Below are 22,591 nucleotides of genomic sequence, written 5' to 3' on the forward strand. Positions count from 1 at the left end.
CCTGAAACGTAAAGTGCGTAAATTAAAGCGGAGTCACGTTTGGAGTGAAAATTTTTATCGGTAGTCGTTCCAACCGAAGGATTCTCGTTAAAAGTTGTTGAAATTTTGTAACGTGTTTGTAATTTCATTTGTTAACTGCATATGAAACAATCATTAGGTGATCTGTTTTTGTTCGACTTTGAGACATAGTTGTTTTTATGTGGTTTTAATAAACGCCTAACTCTCTGATAATTTCTATTCGTTAATGTAGGTGATTATTTAAAATTTTAACATTTCGTGAAAGACGTCGTCTTCAATCCCCTTTGTATGTGATACCACCTTGGAAGTATGTCTCCTTGTAGAGTAAAATCAGCAGTTGACATATTCCAACCAACATGCAAAAATAAATTAAAAGAATTTCTGAATGACAACTCCTCCTACTCGATAGATGAAATTTTAATATGAAATAGCATCTGTAAAAAAAAAGTAAAAAATGAAAAAGTAATTATATTGTGTAAAGAAACTTTATGGTAAACTGACACGTACCACATCATTACGAAATTTCGGATTCATAATCTATGGAAAAAGTATTAATGTAATGTAGGTAATGTAAATGTAATGCAGTGTCTGGTATTCTGGTTGTAACTTTCTTCTCAATGACCGCTTCATGCCTGTGGCCCTAAGATCCCCACACCTAATCCATGAAGCAGCTTTGTGCTACGTAAAAGGAATTACTGTCGACGTTTCTGGTACTTCACAAACGTACTTACATTTTCACAGTGTCAATCAACAAAGTAGTCGTTTCTTCTGTCTTTACTCTCCTCCTTCTTTAGGTTGTGTTATTTACTTTAATTTTGTTCCCTTCAAAACTATTGTTCTGATCTTTAAAGTTTTCACATTCAAGTCGTGTCATAGAAAATAGTGGAAATGGAAAGTTGGGAAAATTATTACTACACGAAATTGACTAAGGAACTTATAGAAAATAGCAGCGACAATTAATGCAGTGTAATACTGGCAATGTTGTATACAAGTTTATCATGCTGTCCTGATATTGTGCACTTTTGAAAAACGGTTCCGACGTCATCAGAGGACATGGCTATGTATCATAACCAAACTTGAAATACACTTGCTGGATCTTTGATTGACTTCTACGAAAATAACTCTGAGATGAAGCAACTGCATGTTTCTTCACAGTCGCTGAATTAGAGAAATTTAGCCCTCCATTATATCATCAAATTGAGGCGAAATTAATGTAGCAAAAGGTGAAACTGTATTCGTTTTTGATGTCACCGTTGTGCAGATCGCACAACGGACTCTGTTGCTTAAACAAGTTAACAGTATGGAGACTGAACTTATTTTGTACACGCAATGCCGTTAATGTTGATACTAAACTGCTATTTTCAAAGCATGCAATCAATTTTGCACACTTTGAAATCGATTTCGATTTCGAGATCGTTGTATTTCTTTATAATGTTCGTTGTGAAATTGGGGTATGTGATAAGTGCAGAATTAAACAATACGTGTTTTGATATTGCTGTAGTGTATAACATCCGAAAGAATGGTCCATTAGAAAAACAATGAAAAAAATTAAAAACGCGAATTTCAGTATTTTGGAAGAAAAGTTGTTAATGGGTGGTTGAGCAGCAATTGTTAAACAGGAAGAAAGTTCTCAAAGTGTTGCGACGCAATAATACACTTGTCGGACAATATATTCCTGCCTTCATAATTACAAGCTCAGTTGTCCTCAGCTTGAAGTATTTAACTAGGCCTAGTCCTGTTGCAGAGGGTTTACCCTTGCCTTTCGCGACTGACTCACACAGCCCACTGTATGCCGAACCTACAATTTTACGTGCAGGCTGGCATTTTCACGGAGCAATTCTGTATTGTCACATATACAAACCATTCCCAAAGAAGACTGAAAGAGCAACTGACGAGTAACCTCTTGGCGTACACTTACAACTCACCCATCAAGCAACGTAGAATGTTAACATAGAACTGATATGAGCTTTCCAAGAATCGGAGTTAGTTACCGTTTGTAAAATAACTAGACGATGCGTAATGTTGTTATAAATAATACGTTACGACCTGTATAGCCCGAATTAATTTTAGCATATGTGTCATGTCGAACATACAATATTGTTTCATACTATTGAGAAACAGAATTCCACTATATGTCAGTTTCCGGTGTGAAATAATTTTCAATTCACTTGCTGAGAGACGAATCAGTAATTTGACATTTTATTCGTATTTTCAAATGGAATAATGTTATGAGGTCATCTGTAGCACAAAAAAACTCATCTTCAAGAAAGAAATCTTCGTTGCACATACACGTGTTGTAAGAATGATATGTAGTGTTCACTCACGACCATCCTGTAGACTTTTATTTAAGGAGTTGGGCATTCTCACTACTGTTTCGCATTCTATTTATTTCCTCATAACGTGTTGCAAATAATCCACTGCAGCTCCAAAGGAACAATTTATGTATATAATTACAATACCCGAAGGAAAAAAAGTACATTCATTAGTCAATATTAAGGTTGTCTTAAGCACCAAAAGGGGTGCTGATTACTGCAACTAAAATCTTTCCTCAATTAGTCGGGGATATAAGACGTTAGACAGAGAGGAAAGTAAAATTTGAAAACCAACTGAAAAAGTTGCTCCTTGCCAACTTCTTCTGTTCCGTAGAAGAATATCTGTTACTGTGGAAAGTGGTGGATGGGAATTACTAACATCTGTATGTTTCTTTTTTTTTTTTAAAGAAAAAAATAGATGTCCCGCATAAATGTTCAGCTTATGGCCATGTTTACAAATTAATTTACACTGTGAACACAAAATTATTCATTCTAAATCATTGTAATTCGTCGTCCAAAATGATCCTTGCAAGATGAAAATAACTAACTAAGTTTAAGAAGCAGCGGCGCTGAAGGTACTGGACAAAACAGAATCCGTAGTGTCTTAGAGGTAAAAAATGTGATCGGCTCCAAACATGATGCTCGAGCGATGAAGATGACAATGGTCACGCAACTGTGTAATCAGGGAAGGTTCACAGGATAGCACTTACGACGCTACAAGCTTTCAAAGGAAATGAGTGCAGGGCGGCAGCGAAAGCGGGTGATTACAAATATGAACCTTTTCCAAAACTGTGTCCCTGTGAAAGATCGTACTGCATGCTTCCTGCTTTCAAGTGTCGCAAGAGCGTCAAAATGATTGATATTGAAATAAGTGACCATGGGGCAGAATGGGTAGAATGGTAACTGAAATTCCTCATCAGGGGAAAATCCACGGGACACGCTGGATCCCAACACTAATAAATATAATAAAATGCGAAAGAGGTTTCTCCTCTTCTAGAGACAATGTATCGCAGGTCGCTGAAGCAGCTAAGCGTTATTAGTGATAGGAGAAAACGGAGAGAGCATTCCGGGTTTTAAGAGCGATCTCGAAGAGACGCACAGTCTCGAAAGGCTTGTTTTGGAAGTTTGGAACATGCTTTATGACGTTTATAGAGATCAGAAATCTTCCCTGTAGGAATCAAAGGAAGAAGGAAAGAAAGGAAGACTGGGTTTAACGTCCCGTCGGTATCGAGGCCATTAAAGACGAAGCACAAGTTCGGATTGTGTCGTGGATGGGGAAGGAAATCGGGAGAGACCTTTCAGAGGAACCATCACGTCATTTGCCTGGGGCGATTTAGCTTAATCACGGGAAACCGAAATCTGCATCGCTACGGTCGCAGGTTCGAATCCTGCCTCGGGCACGGATGTGTGGATGACCTCAGAAGTTAAGTCCCATAGTGCTCAGAGCCATTTGAACCATTAAATCTGCTTCGTCGGGAACAGGTTCGAGCCATCATACTCCAGAATTCTCTAGGAATCAGCACAGGCTCCGAAAACAACGACCGCGTGACACCCAGCCATCTCTGTTCATCCACGACATACCGAAACTAGAACGTAAATGGTGCTGCGATTTTATTTATTTTATTTTATTTATTTTAAACGCGCGGCACGCAGCTGCTGTTCCTCTTTGTTGGATGGGTTGGATGGGTTTCAGTGCAAACAAAAGTGCGAGACTTATCGCTTTTTTAAGGTTAGTTTAGTAGCTATCATGCAACGGGCTAGAGAGCAGAGCGCGTTCGCCTTTGCGACCTGATTTTCAAAATAAAATGTTCAAATGTGTGTGAAATCTTATGGGACTTAACTGCTAAGGTCATCAGTCCCTAAGCTTACACACTGTTGTTGTTGTTGTGGTCTTCAGTCCTGAGACTGGTTTGATGCAGCTCTCCATACTACTCTATCCTGTGCAAGCTTCTTCATCTCCCAGTACCTCCTGCAACCTACATCCTTCTGAATCTGCTTTGTGTATTGATCTCTTGGTCTCCCTCTACGATTTTTACCCTCCACGCTGTCCTCCAATGCTAAATTTGTGATCCATTGATGCCTCAAAACATGTCCTACCAACCGATCCCTTCTTCTAGTCAAGTTGTGCCACAAACTTCTCTTCTCCCCAATCCTATTCAATACCTCCTCATTAGTTACGTGATCTACCCACCTTATCTTCAGCATTCTTCTGTAGCACCACATTTCGAAAGCTTCTATTCTCTTCTTGTCCAAACTAGTTATCGTCCATGTTTCACTTCCATACATGGCTACGCTCCATACAAATACTTTCAGAAACGACTTCCTGACACTTAAATCTATACTCGATGTTAACAAATTTCTCTTCTTGAGAAACGCTTTCCTTGCCATTGCCAGTCTACATTTTATATCCTCTCTACTTCGACCATCATCAGTTATTTTACTCCCTAAATAGCAAAACTCCTTTACTACTTTAAATGTCTCATTTCCTAATTTAATTCCCTCAGCATCACCCGACTTAATTTGACTACATTCCATTATCCTCGTTTTGCTTTTGTTGATGTTCATCTCATATCCTCCTTTCAAGACACTGTCCATTCCGTTCAACTGCTCTTCAAAGTCTTTGCTGTCTCTGACAGAATTACAATGTCATCGGCGAACCTCAAAGTTTTTACTTCTTCTCCATGAATTTTAATACCTACTCCGAATTTTTCTTTTGTTTCCTTTACTGCTTGCTCAACATACAGATTGAATAACATCGGGGAGAGGCTACAACCCTGTTTCACTCCTTTCCCAACCACTGCTTCCCTTTCATGCCCCTCGACTCTTATAACTGCCATCTGGTTTCTGTACAAATTGTAATTAGCCTTTCGCTCCCTGTATTTTACCCCTGCCACCTTTAGAATTTGAAAGAGAGTATTCCAGTTAACATTGTCAAAAGCTTTCTCTAAGTCTACAAATGCTAGAAACGTAGGTTTGCCTTTTCTTAATCTTTCTTCTAAGATAAGTCGTAAGGTCAGTATTGCCTCACGTGTTCCAACATTTCTACGGAATCCAAACTGATCTTCCCCGAGGTCCGCTTCTACCAGTTTTTCCATTCGTCTGTAAAGAATTCGCGTTAGTATTTTGCAGCTGTGACTTATTAAACTGATAGTTCGGTAATTTTCACATCTGTCAACACCTGCTTTCTTTGGGATTGGAATTATTATATTCTTCTTGAAGTCTGAGGGTATTTCGCCTGTCTCATACATCGTGCTCACCAGGTGGTAGAGTTTTGTCATGACTGGCTCTCCCGAGGCCATCAGTAGTTCTAATGGAATGTTGTCTATTCCCGGGGCCTTGTTTCGACTCAGGTCTTTCAGTGCTCTGCAAACTCTTCACGCAGTATCGTATCTCCCATTTCATCTTCATCTACATCCTCTTCCATTTCCATAATATTGTCCTCAAGTACATCGCCCTTGTGTAAACCCTCTATATACTCCTTCCACCTTTCTGCCTTCCCTTCTTTGCTTAGAACTGGGTTGCCATCTGAGCTCTTGATATTCATACAAGTGGTTCTCTTCTCTCCAAAGGTCTCTTTAATTTTCCTGTAGGCAGTATATATCTTACCCCTAGTGAGACACACTACTTAACCTAAATCATCCTAAGGACAAACACACACAACCATGCCTGAGGGAGGACTCGTACCTCCGCCGGGACCAGCCGCACAGTCCTGCTTTTTGAACGGACTTTCGGTCACAGGAACTCAGCGTGCATTCAGGAAACAGTTCAACGTTGCGCCTGCAGGTCGTGTTCCTGATGGAAAATCGACTGTTATATGGGTTGACACCTTTATGGATACTACAAATATGCACAAAAAGAAATCAGGACCTTCAAGAACAACCAGAATGCTTGAAAACATAGAGTGGGCAAGGACGTCGATTTTCAATTTCCCCAAGCAATCTGCAAGCAAACATGCAGCTGCCCTTGCAGTTTCGGAGCGCACAGTGAGACGAGTTCTTCAAATGGTTCAAATGTCTCTAAGCCGTATGGGACTTAACATCTGAAGTCATACGTCCCCTAGACTTAGAACTACTTAAACCTAACTAACCTAAGGACATCACACACATCCACGCCCGAGGAAGGATTCGAACCTGCGACCGTAGCTTAGAACCGCTCGGTCACAGTGGCCGTAGCTTAGAACCGCTCGGTCACAGTGGCCGGCACGAATTCCTCATGAAGAGTTGAAATTTCATCTGTATAAACTCTCGGTGGTGCACACACTTCATCCAAGTGATTTTGTTCGCGAAAAAATGCGTGGTGGAGCTTTGATCGATGATTCTGCCTCATGACGCCTTAGTGTTGTTCAGCGACGGGGCATATTTCATTTGTCTGGCTGCGTAATTAAGCAAAATATGCGGTATTGGATTGGCACGAATACCCGAGAACTTCATGAGCAGCCCCTGCATACAGATCGTGTGACTGTTTGGTGTACACTATCTAAAGTTGGCATAATTGGCCCATGGTGTTTCGAAGAGAAAAGTGACGGTCACTTCTGAGCATTGTGTTCAGATGATTGGTTTTCTCTTCCAGAACTTGAAAACTGGATGTGGGTGATGTGTGATTCCAACAAGATGGCGCCACAGCTCACACGGCACGAACATTGGTGACCATGTTTCGCGAACACTTCCCCGATCGTCTCATCTCTTTGAGCGGCAATCTCCAGTGACAAGCAGGTTCGCCAGATTCAGCGCCATTAGACTTTTTCAAATGGTCCAAACGGCTCTGAGCACTATGGGACTTAAAATCTGAGATCATCATTCCCGTATAACTTAGAACTTTTCAAACCTAACTAACCTAAGGACATCACACACGTCCATGCCCGAGGCAGGATTCGAACCTGCGACCGTAGCGGTCGCGCGGTTCCAGACTGAAGAGCCTAGATCCGCTCGGTCGCACCGGCCGGCCATTCCACTTTTTCTTATGGGGTTATCTGAAATCATCGGTGTATACCAATTGTCCGCAGACCCTGGCTGAGCTTCGGAGCAATATTCGTGTTGCTATTGCCAACATCTACAGTGACATGTCGGAAAAAAATGGACCGAAACTTCCGATTTCGACTCTACAAATGCATTGAGCAGAACAGGGTCCAAGATGTCATTTCCAAGACTTAACGGAACAAAACCTTAGATGTTACTCTTTGTAAAGAAAAAAGAATGAAATTGTTGTTAGTAATACTTTCTGATTTATGATTCTTTTAAATAAGGCGCTACCGTCGCAGGTTCGAATCCTGCCTCGGGAATGGATGTGAATGTGTGGTGTCCTTATGTTAGTTAGGTCTAAGTAGTTCTAAGTTCTAGGGACTGATGACCTCAGATGGTAAGTGCCATAGTGCCCAGAGCCTTATTTTTTTATTTATTTATTTTTAAATAAAGAAATTCCAGTGCCGTACCCTGTACCAGCTTCCAGCTGTTCCTAGACTGCCAGAATCAGATCAAAAACATTCCGCACTGCTGTCTTATGCACAAAATACGAGCTTGCGGAATATCAGTCCATCTCCCTAACTGAGATAAAGAGTTCGTTTAAAAAAAATACAATATGTCATTCCTAACGTAGATGGACCCAGTATTGTAGGATTAAACGATTGCGGAACGGACACTCAAAGTGGTCGCGTTTATTAAATATCTATGAGTATTCGTATAGGGCGATGTAAAAAAAAAACACATAATACTGATCACAGCTATTAAATACACATGAGCACACGTACGGAGAGATACAACAACACACAAAACTTACCGCAGATAAGGCGGTTGCCAGGCTAAGATTAATTGGAAGAATGTTCCAAGAAGGCTTGGCCACCCACGGAGAGGTTTCTGAAGAAAACCTCCTTCGACCCGTACTTGAATACTGTTCGTCAGTCTGTGACACTAGCACATAGGATTGACAGAGATAATAGAAAAATTCCAAGAAAGTGCAGCGTGTTTCCCTGCACGTTCGTCTACAGAACGCCAGAAGAAGAAGATGCTTACCCAACTCCAGTGGCACACACTACAAGAGAGGCATTCTGCATTACAGTATTGTCTAGTGTTAAAACTCGTGCTGGTGCGATTATAGAAGATGCAATCAATATATTCCTGCTGCGTACACTATGTGATCAAAAGTATCCGGACACTCTCAAAATCATACGTTTTTCATATTAGGTGCGTTGTGCTGCCACCTACCTCCAGGTACTCCATGTATGCGACCTCAGTAGTCATTAGACATCGCGAGAGAGCAGAATGGGGCGCTCCGCGGAACTCACGGACTTCGGACGTGGTCAGGTGATTGCGTGTCACTTGTGTCAGACGTCTGTAAGCGAGATTTCCACGCTCCTAAACATCCCTAGGTCCACTGTTTCCGATGTGATAGTGAGGTGGAAACGTGAAGGGACACGTACAGCTCAAAAGCGTACAGACCGACCTCGTCTGTTGACTGACAAGAGACCGACGACAGTTGAACAGGGTCGCAATGTGTAATAGGTAGACATCTATCCAGACGATCACACAGGAATTCCAAACTGCATCAGGATACACTGCAAATACTATGACAGTTCAGCGGTAGGTGAGAAAACTTGGATTTCACGGTCGAGCATCTGCTCATAAGCTACACATCACGCCGGTAAATGCCAAATGACGCCTCGCGTGGTGAAAAGTGCGTAAACATTGGTTTACCGAACAGTGGGTAAACGTTCTGTGGAGTGACGAATCACGGTATACAGTGTGGCGATCCGACGGCAGGGTGTGGTTATGGCGAATAACCGGTGAACGACTCCTGTCAGCGTGTGTAGTGCCCAAAGTACAATTCGGAGGCGGTGGTGTTATGGTGTGGTCGTGTTTTTTATGAAAGGAACTTGCACCCAGCGTTGATTTGCTTGGCACTACCACAACAGAGGCCTACAATGATGCTTTAAGCACCTTCTTTCTTCCAACTGTTGAAGAGCAATTCGGGGATGGCGATTGCATCTTTCAACACGATCGAGCGCTTGTTGACAAGCCTGTGGCTTAGTGGTTACACGACAATAACATACCGGTAATGGACTGGCCTGCACAGAGTCCTGACCTGAATCCTAAAGAACACCTAGAACACCTTTGGGATGAACGACGACTTCGTACGAGGTCTCACCGATCGACATCGGTACCTCTCCTCAGAGCAGCACTCCATGAAGAATGGGCTGCCACTCCCCAAGAAGCCTTGCAGCATCTGATGGAACGTATGCCCTTGAGAGTGGAAGCTGTCATCAAGGCTAAGGTTGGGCCAATACCATACTGAATACCAGCATTACCGATGGAGGGCATTTTCAGCCAGGTGTCCGGATACTTTCGAGCACATAGTGTATATCTCGTGAAATGTCGATGAAGGGAAATTAAAGAGACTAGTTTTCGCTCGCAGGCTTGATCAGTAGTTATTCACATGGACCATTCGCGACTGGAGCAGAAAAGGGAGTCTTGAGAGGGGGGAGGGTGGGGGGGAGTGGCACTGACATACGCAGTACCCTCTGTCGCTCACCGTAAGGTGGCTTACGGGGTGTTGATGTAGATGCAAATATAGATGGTCGGTCAGGTAGACGCCTCGCCATAGTGATCAGCTACCGTGTGACTAACGATTCACGTCTCTAACTTTAGGGCATACTTATCGTCTGAATGATATATGACATTATTATGAAATAAACAGTAACATTATTTTCAGTGGAGATAAGGAAAAAGTAGAAACACTGTTGTACACAGTTTTTTCATATACTAGAATGAAGCAAAATAACTGAACCGTGCTCTATAGCTTTTCTTTAAAAATTGCTATAAATACAGTGAAGCGCCAAAGAAACTTCTAGGCATACGTGTTCAAGTACAGAGACATGTAAACAGACAGAATACGGCGCTACAGGCGGCAACGTCAGTATAAAATACAAGTGTCTGGCGCACTTGTTAGATCGGTTATTGCTTCTACAATGGCCGGTTATCGAGATTTAAGTTAGTTTGAACGTGGTTCTATAGGTGGCACACCAGCAATGAGACACCGTACCTCAGAGGTAGCGATGAAGTGGAGGAGATTTTCCCGTACGACCATTTTACGAGTGTAACGTGAATATCAGGAATCCGGTAAAACATCAAATCTCCAACATCGCTGCGGCCGGAAAAAGATCCTGCAAGAATGGGACCAACGACGACTAAAGTAAATCGTTCAACGCGTCAGAAGTGCTACCCTTCCGCAAACTGCTGGGCCATCAACAAGTGTCAGCCTGCAAACCATTCAACAAAACATCATCGATATGGGCTTTTGGAGTCGAAGGCCCGCTCGTGTAACCTTGATGACTGCACGACACAAAGCATCGCGTGGGCCCTTCAGCACCAAAGTAGGATTGTTGATGACTGGAAACATGTTGCTTGATCGGACGAGTCTCGTTTCAAATTGTATCGAGCAGATCGACGTGTACGGGTATGGAGACAACCACACGAATACATGGACCTTGCATGCCAGCAGGGGACTGTTCAACCTGCTGGAGGCTCTGTAATGGTGTGGGGCGAGAGAACTTGGAGTGAAACGGGACCCCTGATACGTTTACATACGACTCGAAAGATTACACGTACGTAAGCATCCAGTCTATCACCTGCCACCATTCTTGTCCATTGCGCCTTCCGACGGGCTTTGGAAATTCCAGCAGGACAATGAGACACCCCAAACTTCCAGAATTGCTACAGAGTGGCTTCAGAAACACTCTTCTGAGTTTAAACACTTCCGCTTGCCACCAAACTCCCCAGACACGAACATTGTTGAGCACATCTGGGAGTCCTCGCAACGTACTGTTGAGAAGAGATATCCATCCCCTCGTACTCTTACGGATTAGCGGACAGCCCTGCAGGATTCATGGCGTCACTTCCCTCCGGCACTACTTCAGACTTTACTCGAGTCCATGACGCGCCATGTTGCGGCACTTCTGCGTGCTCGCGGGGGATCTACATGAAACAGGCAGGTGTACCAGTTTCTTTGGCTCTTCAGTGTATAATTCTTTGAACAATGACCTGTGATGGTAAAATTATTGCTACTGAACTAAAGCAGATACTGTGATCATCAGGTGTCTATTGATAGCCCTTGGAAAGCGATACCAACTGACGCAACTGTATTCAAGATAAAATATTTGTTTAGCCATCGATGTTAACAAACCATTTCAGCGTAATAGTAGCTGTCACTGAGTTGTACCAAGGAACAACTAATAACAGAATACAATACGGGGCATTTATTATTTACATGCTTATGAGTATGTGCAGTTCTCTTCTTGTTAAGTCTTATTGTCGTGGTGTAGTGATTAAGTAGCAAACGGTGGAAGATAACAAAGTTTTCCAAGCACCAAACGAGACACAATGTAGAGTAAATGCAAAATAGTATATTCCATGAATTTTTCCGATAGTTTTCTTAAATGCTTAGGTCAAAGATACAATTTGCGAAACTTTTTAAATATTAAATACAGCGGTTCGCGAATAAAGAATTAGCAGTCAAGAAGTGTTTCATATCGAAACCAGTAAACCTTCGATTGTTTAAAGAATCAGAATCCCATTCAAACATCTGATTACCCTGCGAATGAGTCAATGAGTTAAATGAAGGACTCGGAGAGATATAGTCATAAGCCACAACTTTCACGAAATTGAGTTTTTCATGTTGCGGCATTCTTAACAATGTCTTCTTGACAATGTGTTGAAAAAGTTCCATTTTACTGCAACAGATGGCAGGCTATGATGGAGTGCAGTTCTATGCTGTGCCATCTGGTAGTAGTTTCAGAAGATACATAGTCACAAGCCACAGCAAGATGGCAGGTGGGTCAGGAACGTCTGAAGCGTCTTCGAGTCTTCAACGCATATTTGACACAGACAGTAGTGGAAGTGAAGAGCTTTACCCTTTGGATCCTGTCAGTGATGAATCTTGGCATCCATCGACCAGCAGTTCCAGCTCAGATGATGTTTCGGTAAGTATATAAAACGGTTTATTTCTGGCGATTAATTTTCTGTGGCTTGTGGCTTTGTTTCTCTCAACATTGCCAACGCATTTGACAGCCATCCTGTGTGTTAATGATGAAACTTGATGGGCACATTTATATTACTGCTTAATGGTGCAATAATGTAGTTTCAAAGGCAAAATATGTGTAAAAAATATTTTCTCATTAATATGATTTTAGCGAAATTTAATGTTTTGTGTGGCTTATGACTATATCTCACACAAATTCTTAGACTATTTTGCTCTTCATATTATAGCTTGAAATAAGTAGAGTAAATGAAGAATCACCCGAAAAACCAAAGCCTTCACGGAAAAGAAAGCGAAATATTGATCAGTGGAAGAAAAATAAAGCAAAACGTCGACGAAATGCTGGTTAGCAGTATAAGTCTTTAAAAACCCACAAGACTGTTCAGGCTGCTACTATAGGAAGTCCCTGTACTTGTTTAAATAAATGCTTCACAAAACTGCTTGGAGAGGAAGAAAACATTTTTCATTCATTTTGGGACATAGGAAACTTTAATGCCCAGAATGCTTACCTGATGAGCTGTATGAAAATGAAACCGAAAAAGCGGAGGTTTGTTCACTATTTAAATAAAAATGGTTTAATATTTTGCCTATTTATTTCATTTTGTTATATTTGTCATAATTTCTTTCAGAGCTGTCCAAAAATGGCTTCCAAGAAAATATCATCCAGGGATGTTACATTTTCTTATAATGTGAGGGTATGCGGAATAGAAGTCATGATCTGAAAGGAAGCTTCCCTAAGGGTTCATGGCTTACAGATACATGCATGAAGAGTGAGGTATTTGCAACATCAAATGAAGCAGGGATTTGCAGTGCTAAAAGAAGATGGAAGAGGTATGTATGTTACTCTGTGCTATAAGTTAGGGATGTACTCAAACTGAGTACTATTCAAATATTTCTATTAGGAAGAGGATGTAAGCTCATCTTTTTTTTTCTTTCAGGAAAACATGGAAACTACCCACATAAATTTCAAGACGAAGCGGTACAAAGTGTTAGAGAATTTCTCAACGCCATACCGAAATATGTCATTACAGTAGGCAACAGAACCCCAATAAAGTGTATTTGGATTGTGATCTCACAACTGCTTCCTTATTTCGAGATAAATACTCAGAATACTGCAAGGAAAAGCAGGTTCCTGCAGTATCTGAAAGTAAATTCAGAAATTCAGAGAAATTTTCGTATCTGAATTTAACATAGCCTTCAAATTATCAAAACGAGACACCTGTTCAAAATGTGATGGATTTCTAATTGCAATAAATAACCCAGAATTATGTGCAGAAGAAGTCACAGAAAAGAAACAACAATATGAACTGCATCTCAAAAAAGCTGACAGAGGACAAAATATGATTGCGTCTTTAACTGCTCTGGCTAAAGGAAATTCGAAAGAGCATCATGTGATAGCAATGGATATGCAGCAAACGTTCCCCACACCTAAACTAACAGTTGGTCCAGCATTTTACAAGAGGAAAATATGGACATATGGTATCCATGACTGTGGATCAAATAAGGGTTATATGTTTCTGTGGAGCGAGGAAGATGGAGGACGGGGTTCAGATGAGGTTGGGAGCTGCTTATTGAAGTACTTGGAGATAACTAATCCTCAGACAAAACATCTCCACATAATCACAGACAACTGCAAGGGTCAGACAAAGAATTGGACTATTATTGCTTTGGAAAGGTCCCTTGTTGCTACCAAAAGATTTGATTCAGTCCAGCATTACTTCCCTGTGGTAGGTCGCACCATGCTACCTTGCAATAGTGATTTTGGTCGCATTGAACGGTATGCAAGAAACAGACGTCCAATAGTGTACACTCCAGATGAATGGGCAGAAGAAATAAAATGTGCGAGTCCAAAACATTTCATTGTAACTAAAATGGAAAGAGAAGACTTCAGAAGTTTGGAAAGCCTGAAGACATTGATCTCAAAGCGTACAGAATCCACGTCTGGAGATCCCCACCATTTCAGTGAAGCTACTCAATTTAAGTTTGAGTCTGAAGATCCCTTCAAGCTAAGTGTAAAGCACTCTTATTCAGACATAGGAGCTTTCATGTCAGTGGATATTCATGTCAAAAAGAAAGGAAGGCTAGTCGAACCAAATCCATATCAGCTGCCAATAAAGTACAGAAAGCCACTACCAATTAACCAGAAAAAAATTGATGATGTACTGTCTCTTATGCCATACATACCTGAAGCAAATAAAGATTTCTTTCGGTCATGTACTGGAAATAATGTGTACAATGATGAGGTAGAGGAACTTCCTTGATGTAACTGTATCAATGAAAAAGTAATTTATACATCTCAGATACCTGATCTGTATATATTAAAGTGTAAATATTATATATTCTGCTTGCTGTGTAAGAGTGGTTAAGGTAAATCCTTACAAATTCATACTTCATGTTTTAAACAATTTTTTGGGAGATATATTCATAAGCCACCATTGACTACATCTTAATTAGAATCATTCTAAAATTAATATTTTATAGCATGCAGAGAGTTGACTATTTAACAACATGCCTCGCAAGTATTAAGCAAGTGTTTGCAGTAGAAATAAAGTTTCTATTTTGTATTAAACATTTTCAGACCTCCGTGGAACTTTAAACTCGCTGTATCTCAAAACTAGTTCGATGTGGCTTATGACTATATCTCTCCGACCCCTTCAAATATTTTACGTTAGGGACGCAAGGGAGATAAAATTTAGAAAAAGTTTTGAAATTAGGCTTAAAGTTTGTTGAAAGTCACGAAGTGCTTTGATTATGAAGCACTGACTGAATATAGTGTGGGTAATTCACACTCCATTTTAAGCAAAGGCGGATTTCTCATACCCCTCAGTATTTATGAAGTCATATCTTCTGAACTTTGAGCCGTACAGTGATATAATTTTCCATTACATTCAGGGATACATGTTGATACTGTCTGCAAAGTTTGTCGCAAATACAGTTAGTAGTAAAGATGTAATGAAGTGAAGTGTCATGTCTAATGTTGAAGTTTTACTGCACACCGTTTTAAACAAAAGCTGGGTTCTGAAGCATCAGTATGTTTCTGAGGTCATATCTCTTGTACTATGTGTCGTACAATAATACAATTTTTCAGGTACATTCAGTGGTGTATGTCTGCAAACTGCGTTGCGAATACAGTCGGTTCTAGGGAAGTGGTAAGTAGAAATTTGGTTCCTGATGCACTGCCTGAACAGTGAAAATGTAAAACAAAGATAGACTTCTTCCTTTCATAACTTTTTACGGGGGAAAATTTCTAAAAGATTGATATAACATGTAAAGTTTGTTGTGTGTCTATAGATGCTCTCTCTCTCCAATACTGGATGAATTACGTCCAGGTATTTTCCAGCCGTCAGTGATACAGCGTCAAGCCAAACACCCACTTTCTTATTGTCTTAAATATTGAAGATTATATCTCTTAATGAGTAGATTATGAGACCATTTTACATTTTTAAATTCTATTAACAAATACGCAAAGTATTGAAATTCAGATTTTTGTTTCCCCGTTGAACCTGTTAGGTACAGAACGTGCAACTGATATTTGATTCTGGGGTATCGGTTTAGTAAGGTAGATGCTCAGTGCATCATCACGGTTATTCGACATAAACGTTTTCTGGGTACGGTGCGGCGTCATACTGTATAAAAGTACTGCTGCTGGAGAGATACCATCGTTTCGGCCACGGTTGCGGTAGACCCAGAAGGCCGCTGCAACCGTGGCCGAAACGTTGGTTTTTCTTCAGCAGCAGTAGTTTATACAGTATGACGCGGTACCATACCCAGAAAACTTTTATGTCGACTGACTCTGGGCGCGGAAGCCTACGCAATTATATCACGGTTATTGTTATATCCTGACTACTCATCAAATATGGGATGCCTACGAAACCTGCTTTCTCGGATCGCTAGACACGAATTCAAGAAAAACGTACTAAAGAGTTTTATTACGAAATGAATCAATGACACTACTTAACTTTGACGATAACACAGAAGTGTCGCTAGCAAAGGGCGACAAGCAAATAAGAAATGTCTTCAGTATATACAATTCCTAATACAAAGTGATGTAATACAGTCGAGGCTTCTTTCCAGGTCGCTGGTCTTGACTCTTCTGTTGAACTCATAGAAGAGGGCCAGGCGGTGCAGCGCTTATGTCCTCTTCGTGCAGAGGGCGTTGCCCTGGCGTTGTCGTCCTGGAGAGGGGTCGGTCAGCGTTCAATTGGCTGAAGTCGTCTCACTGCCCTGTCTGCTCTAACGTTCCAGCCTGTCATGCCGGCGCTTGACATTACGCCGGAACACATACGATGGTGACTTTAAATCGGCCTATGTTGGAGAGTTGTAAATTTCTTGAAATTTGTAGTAGCTCGAGTTATAAATTGCTGAAGCGGCTGTGGGGAGGGAGTCGTATGTTGCAACCAATGGAAAACAAGTGAACTGATACATTACGGTTAGGACATAGAATTGGAGTAGCGTATTGGTAAACAGAGGTCGTGCGTTTGCACTTCGTTTTTCTGGGTGGCATACTGTTATAGGTACACACAGCTGCCTTGCATGGGCATTGCGGAATAATTTGGCAAACTACTGAGACTACTTTGCAGTGATGTACGATCGTGTGTAGACTATCTAATGGAATTATACTTTCCTGGAAACATGTCGAGTCTCAACTTTACCTTCGATAAGGATAGAACTGAAGGAAAGAAATTAAAATTTGTGGCAAGGCTGAGACTTGAGCGTGGGCCTCTTGCTTCCCATACATATGCGATCTCTACTACACCACTCTGGCACTGAGGCTAACACACTCCAAGGATTACTCCGGTCAGTGCCCTCCATAACACAAACCTCAATTCGCACCTCAGCCCCTCTTGGTTACCCCGTTCTTAAATCGCCAGCATTGCCTAGGCACTCTAATATTGGAATAGCACCTCAGTTTAGTACGTAATGAGGAAACCCTGTCTGTACCATAGGCGTAGGTTATCTATTTATCTGATAGAATCACATTTTCCTGAAGACAAATTGAGTCTTAAGGGGGGTAGGATGTCAAAACGGGCCGACTGGGAGAAAGGCACCACAGGACATTTTAATTCCCAGGGCCTCTACTTTTACAAATAAATTCATAAAGCTTTGTCAGCACGACCAGGAAGGATTCAAGATTCACACTCATAACAGTGGAAGTTCGAAAATATAACAAAATAATTTTTTTTAGATATGAAATTTCATCACTTTTTCACTTACTGTTGGCTGCATTTGTTGCTATAGGTAGATTTTTCTTCACAAGTAAGAGAGATACTTTGATGAATTTTGCACAGCATACAAACGATACTTACAGATGTATGAAACCCTAGAATTTTCCAAATATATTAAAAACTGTGGTAAAAATTGAGATAACTAACTACAAAATTTGATTTTTTTCTAAACATAAAGTTTAAAATGTAACAGCTCATTCATTTTGTCATAAGTTCAATAGGTTCTAGAGTTTCAGATACCTGTAAGATGGTTTGTATGCTGTGCAAAATTAATCGCACAGTCTCTCTTACTTATGAAGAAAAGTGTACCTATAGCAACAAATGCAGCCAATAGTAAGTGAAAATATCATGAAATTCCACATGTAAAAAAAAATTATTTTATTATGTTTTTGAACTTCCACTGCTATGACTGTGAATCCTGAATCCTTCCTGGTCATGCTGATAATGTTTCATGAGTTTACTTGTAAAAATATAGACAGGGGATATTAAAATGTTCTGTGGTGCTTCTCCTGCTCTAAGTCGGCCCGTTTGACGTCCTACCCCCCTTAACTTTATCTTTGATAGCTGGAATCACATTTTCCTGAAAATATATTGAGTCTCAACTTTACCTTCGATAACGACATAAGCTGAAGGAACGATTTAAGATTTGTGCCAACGCCAGAACTCGAATCCAGGTCTCATCCTTGGTAGCACATGTGTCATCCACTACACCGCCATGGCATTGTGGCTAATAGGTGCACGGATTATCTTAGTCCAACGCCCTCCTTAACACAAACATTAATCAGTTTACAAAATTGGGTGACATGTGAAAGAGTTTGAAGTATCCAATAAAACTGTATGCTTGGGTGTTCATCTCTGTTCTCAAATACCAATATATACGTTTATATTCTTCAAGCCTCAACAGGGATTGACTGAGAGAACATACGACTAATAGTAGCAGCTTTATGACATTATGTTCGCGTATGGAGTGAGGGATAATGACTCGGTCACAATTTAGTGTCCCTACGTTTCAGGAGCTCTACGCTAGACTGGGATGGTGGCAGCTTAGCAAGTGACTACGGCACAGTCCTCCTCAAGTCATGGTTCTCCAAATTTTCTGTATTGTTTTTTGAAACTTGCAGCTATTGCCACATGTTAACCACTCCTAAACCGGTAGCAATACTTTGCAGCGTGTCGTACCGGTGCCTCTAATACTGTTTCCATTACAGGTAACCTACACTTTACCAAAACCCTTCGAAAATATCTGTCATCCATTCCGATTTACTGATTTGACGAATTTATACCATTTCATATCGCTTCTGACTGCTACGGTGTGACGCCCTCTAGCGTATCACAAATGTAATCGGGTACTACAACATTCTTTCACTACTTGAGGGCCCTGTTTTCGTGAACCACACTTCTCCCGGTGACGAAACCGTCGAGCCACTACTGCTGTTTAGCATTACAACGAAGTAAAATTGTATTGGAAATCGGTTATGAAGAATATTCATCAAGGTTTACAGTGGAGTAAGGGAACATACATTTTTTTGCGGTAACTAGTCGTTCAGTTACTTTAACTCAGTTCTGGAACGATCTTTACGAGCACGAACTTCATTATTCTGCTTGAGAAGTCAATCAATTATAAGTTCAGAATACCTTTACTTGCCTTAGAGAGTCTTGCACGTTAATGAGAAAACTTCGCCTACGTTTCTCTCCTATTGCCGCAAGTTATCATTAAAGGGCAGAGATTGCCACAGGTTAGAAGTCTAGGTGGTCTCCAAGAGAGGTCAGTAGCACCAAGTTCATTGCTGCATTGCACTGCCTACAAATCAATGTTGATTTATCAAGCCAATTGTCTCAAGTCCTGATCTCATCGTAAACGACGACAAGAAACCTCGGACACTCCAGAGTGGCAGATGCATGTTCTGTTTCCATGGTATTTCTGGGATAGTGACACAAACTTCCACGACTGATGGAGAAAGAAAAATGTGCCAAACTAAGATGAGGAACTCTGGTTTAATAACGATTGTGTCGTTAATTATAAGAGAAAAACTGGAATGTGTGCTGAACATGGTAAAATTTAACTCATTTGTGTGAGAATTTTTTCTCATCAGCACTACTTAGGAAAGCTGGAAAATTCACAACCAATGTTCAGTGTGGTGTCCTCGTGCTTCTTTCACATTTTATCATAAAGTTCTATCGTACCCAATGGAACATAAACAGGGTAAGTTGCATATCTCTTAAAGAAATTTTAATCTACTATTAAGAAATTGACGGTTTTTCAGTTATCAATTTAGAGACAGAACGATAAAGGAAAACTGAAAACAAAGAAATGGATCATGGAAATGGAATGGAAGTCGTAGTTGTGACTGTAAGGTATAGGAAATGGAGGTGGGTAAGTCGTGTGGGTTACATTGCTGAATATATCGTAAATAAAGCAACAAAGTTCTCTAGTAGTCTATAAAAGATAAGAAAAGACAAAGGAGATGACAACGTAGTGTAAGGTGGATGAACGACAGAAAACTTGTCGGAACATATAAACATGCTATATTTTTCGGGGGCAAGCTCTTTGGTAGCACGACAGGCATTGGGCATTTAAATGCTAGCAATGCAACCTTTTTTTTTCAAGCATAACTGAGTCTTCATATAGGTAGTGAATCGATGGAGTCTAGTGGAACCAATCATAATTTTGAGGAACAGAGTTATATGGAATACTAATGAATAAAAAATCTGATATTACTGTAGGCATTAAGTATAGAATGAGAAATAAGATGGGAAAAAGTACATTAACTGACAATGCAGATGAAAAGATGGTAATAGACAGTTATTAAGGCAGGAATGTTCTGGTTTAAAGTGGCTTCAGTGGTTTAGAGGTATCGCTGGTGACACAGTAATCCTCATATTTGTTGTTGCGTCTAATTTTGTATGTTTTTCGTCGGAAATATTCTCAGCGACCTGGACAATAATCAAAATGGCATTGTAATAATAATAACGAGTGCAAGTATTTACGAGAAGGGTTAGGGCTGAAATGCTTTTTCTTTAAACAGTGACTATATGTGTTTTGTTAGCCCTGTGCGTTTCAATATAAGCTATGCAGGTGCTATTATCTAACTGATTGACATAAATAATAATGAACCTATTTTCAATCAAACAGAGACAAGTGCTGTATATTAGGCAAATTGTCGCAATACTTAACACTCGCTTGTTTGCCTGTATGAGAATCCTACTCTAAACAGATTCCGATTGTTTTAATTCAACTTGCAACCGCTAATGTCCTCGAAATGTAGGACAGAGTAGAAACAGAAACTTCCATCATCAATCAACATGAATGCATATGTATGAAGGCAACAATGCATAGAATGTAATGAAGGCCATTAACAAATAGTTAATGACATTTAAAATATGGTAAATGGAAATGATCGCTTAACACAATATTGAATATTTTTAATGTTATCTGAATCTTCCGTCGGTTCGTGGTAGAATAGCATTATAATAAAAGAAACACGCTAGTTTGCTTTGATTGTACGGTATTAATTTATTGTGTTAACCGCTTTTCGGTTTTTTTTTTGAGCGAACTCTGTCTGTATCAATAACATGGTCATAAATGAGAAATAATGAATTTACCCTATGCTCAGATGGAATATTATCACTAAGACAGTGTATCCACATTTCAAATCTTTGTTTTCCTTCTCTTTCGGTTATCCCAAAGTGAGCGACTCACTGATTCAGTGTCGTGTTCCAGACGTCCATACTGAGAAACTTCTTCCAGAAATTAATACCTGTATTTTATATTAGGTCACTTCCTTTTACGGCAAATTCTCTCCGTTTCTGAGCTATCCTGATTCTTACGTCCTCCTTGCTTCTTCGGTCATGTACAGTTTTGCTTACAATGTAGGAGAGTTCCTTCAATTTCATTACTAGAATTATACAGATGTATAATACAATATGTATCTGCCTTGAATTCCACAGGTTACTCGTCACACAATATTAGGCCTAACGATCAGCATCCTTGTGGCATCGCGCCACCAGATAAAAGATAATTATTGTCGGTCCCTTACGCCTTACATACAACTACGTGGAACAGGCGTACGATACATGAGAACCATCACGAAATATTTAGTTTCGCTTTGATATAATTAATTATAATTTATATATGGTAGAGAAGACGAGGGCTAGTGGACATAATGGAACAAAAGGGACTTGTTAGCACATGGATTCTGTTTCCTGCCAGTGTGGAATTAGAGGGCTGTCGTCGATCTAATGGGGAGTGTACAAAAATGTGTACATAAATGTGCACTATTCACCGTAGCTTCAGTCTGCAATCTCGTTGGAAGCATCACGAAGAAAAGACCCCTGTTTCCTGTTTCATAATTTTTCTGACTGACGAGTATTTTTTTTTAATGAGCTCCTCTACTGATGAAGGTTTTTGTAAGAAAGATTAACTGTTGTTGCATGCAAGCATGATATTCTTTTGTATATGTTGTTTGGAATTGTGTGGCACCCGTTATGTTTTTGATATCGGCGTGGGCTAGTTGGCATAATTAGGTACAGGATGAGTTGGCATAACTGTAACAGCTTGCCCCACACTTATGCCAACTAAATTTTCCATTGCTATTCATTAAAAAGGATAGTATTCATGTAAAAAAATGAGTAAGTACACATCACCACAGAAGAAATCCGCATTTTCCCCAAAGTCGGGCCACAACAGCAATCCGACCATAGCCGAAAAATAGCGTTTACTGCTATTCTGACTTCCCAGAAAACGTCGATTTGAAATTTAACGGATTTTGATGACGGTGTGTCAGATGTTACCCATGCCGAAACTGACGACAGCTTGGCTTTCCTTAGTGATAGTTCAGAGGCTAAAGAAACTCTCCATGGCCAGCTTTTAATCCTCAGCTTCCTACCTAGAGGAATATGAGGGTTCTTATTTGATAGCTTCCACGACTCCTAGAGAACCTCAAAGAGATGCCAACAGCTCACACTGATCATCTTGAAGAGAATGCAAATGATTTTGTTTACGTGAAATACAAT

The sequence above is a fragment of the Schistocerca nitens genome, chromosome 8 (assembly GCF_023898315.1).
Source record: "Schistocerca nitens isolate TAMUIC-IGC-003100 chromosome 8, iqSchNite1.1, whole genome shotgun sequence".
In the NCBI taxonomy this organism is placed as follows: Eukaryota; Metazoa; Arthropoda; class Insecta; order Orthoptera; family Acrididae; genus Schistocerca; species Schistocerca nitens.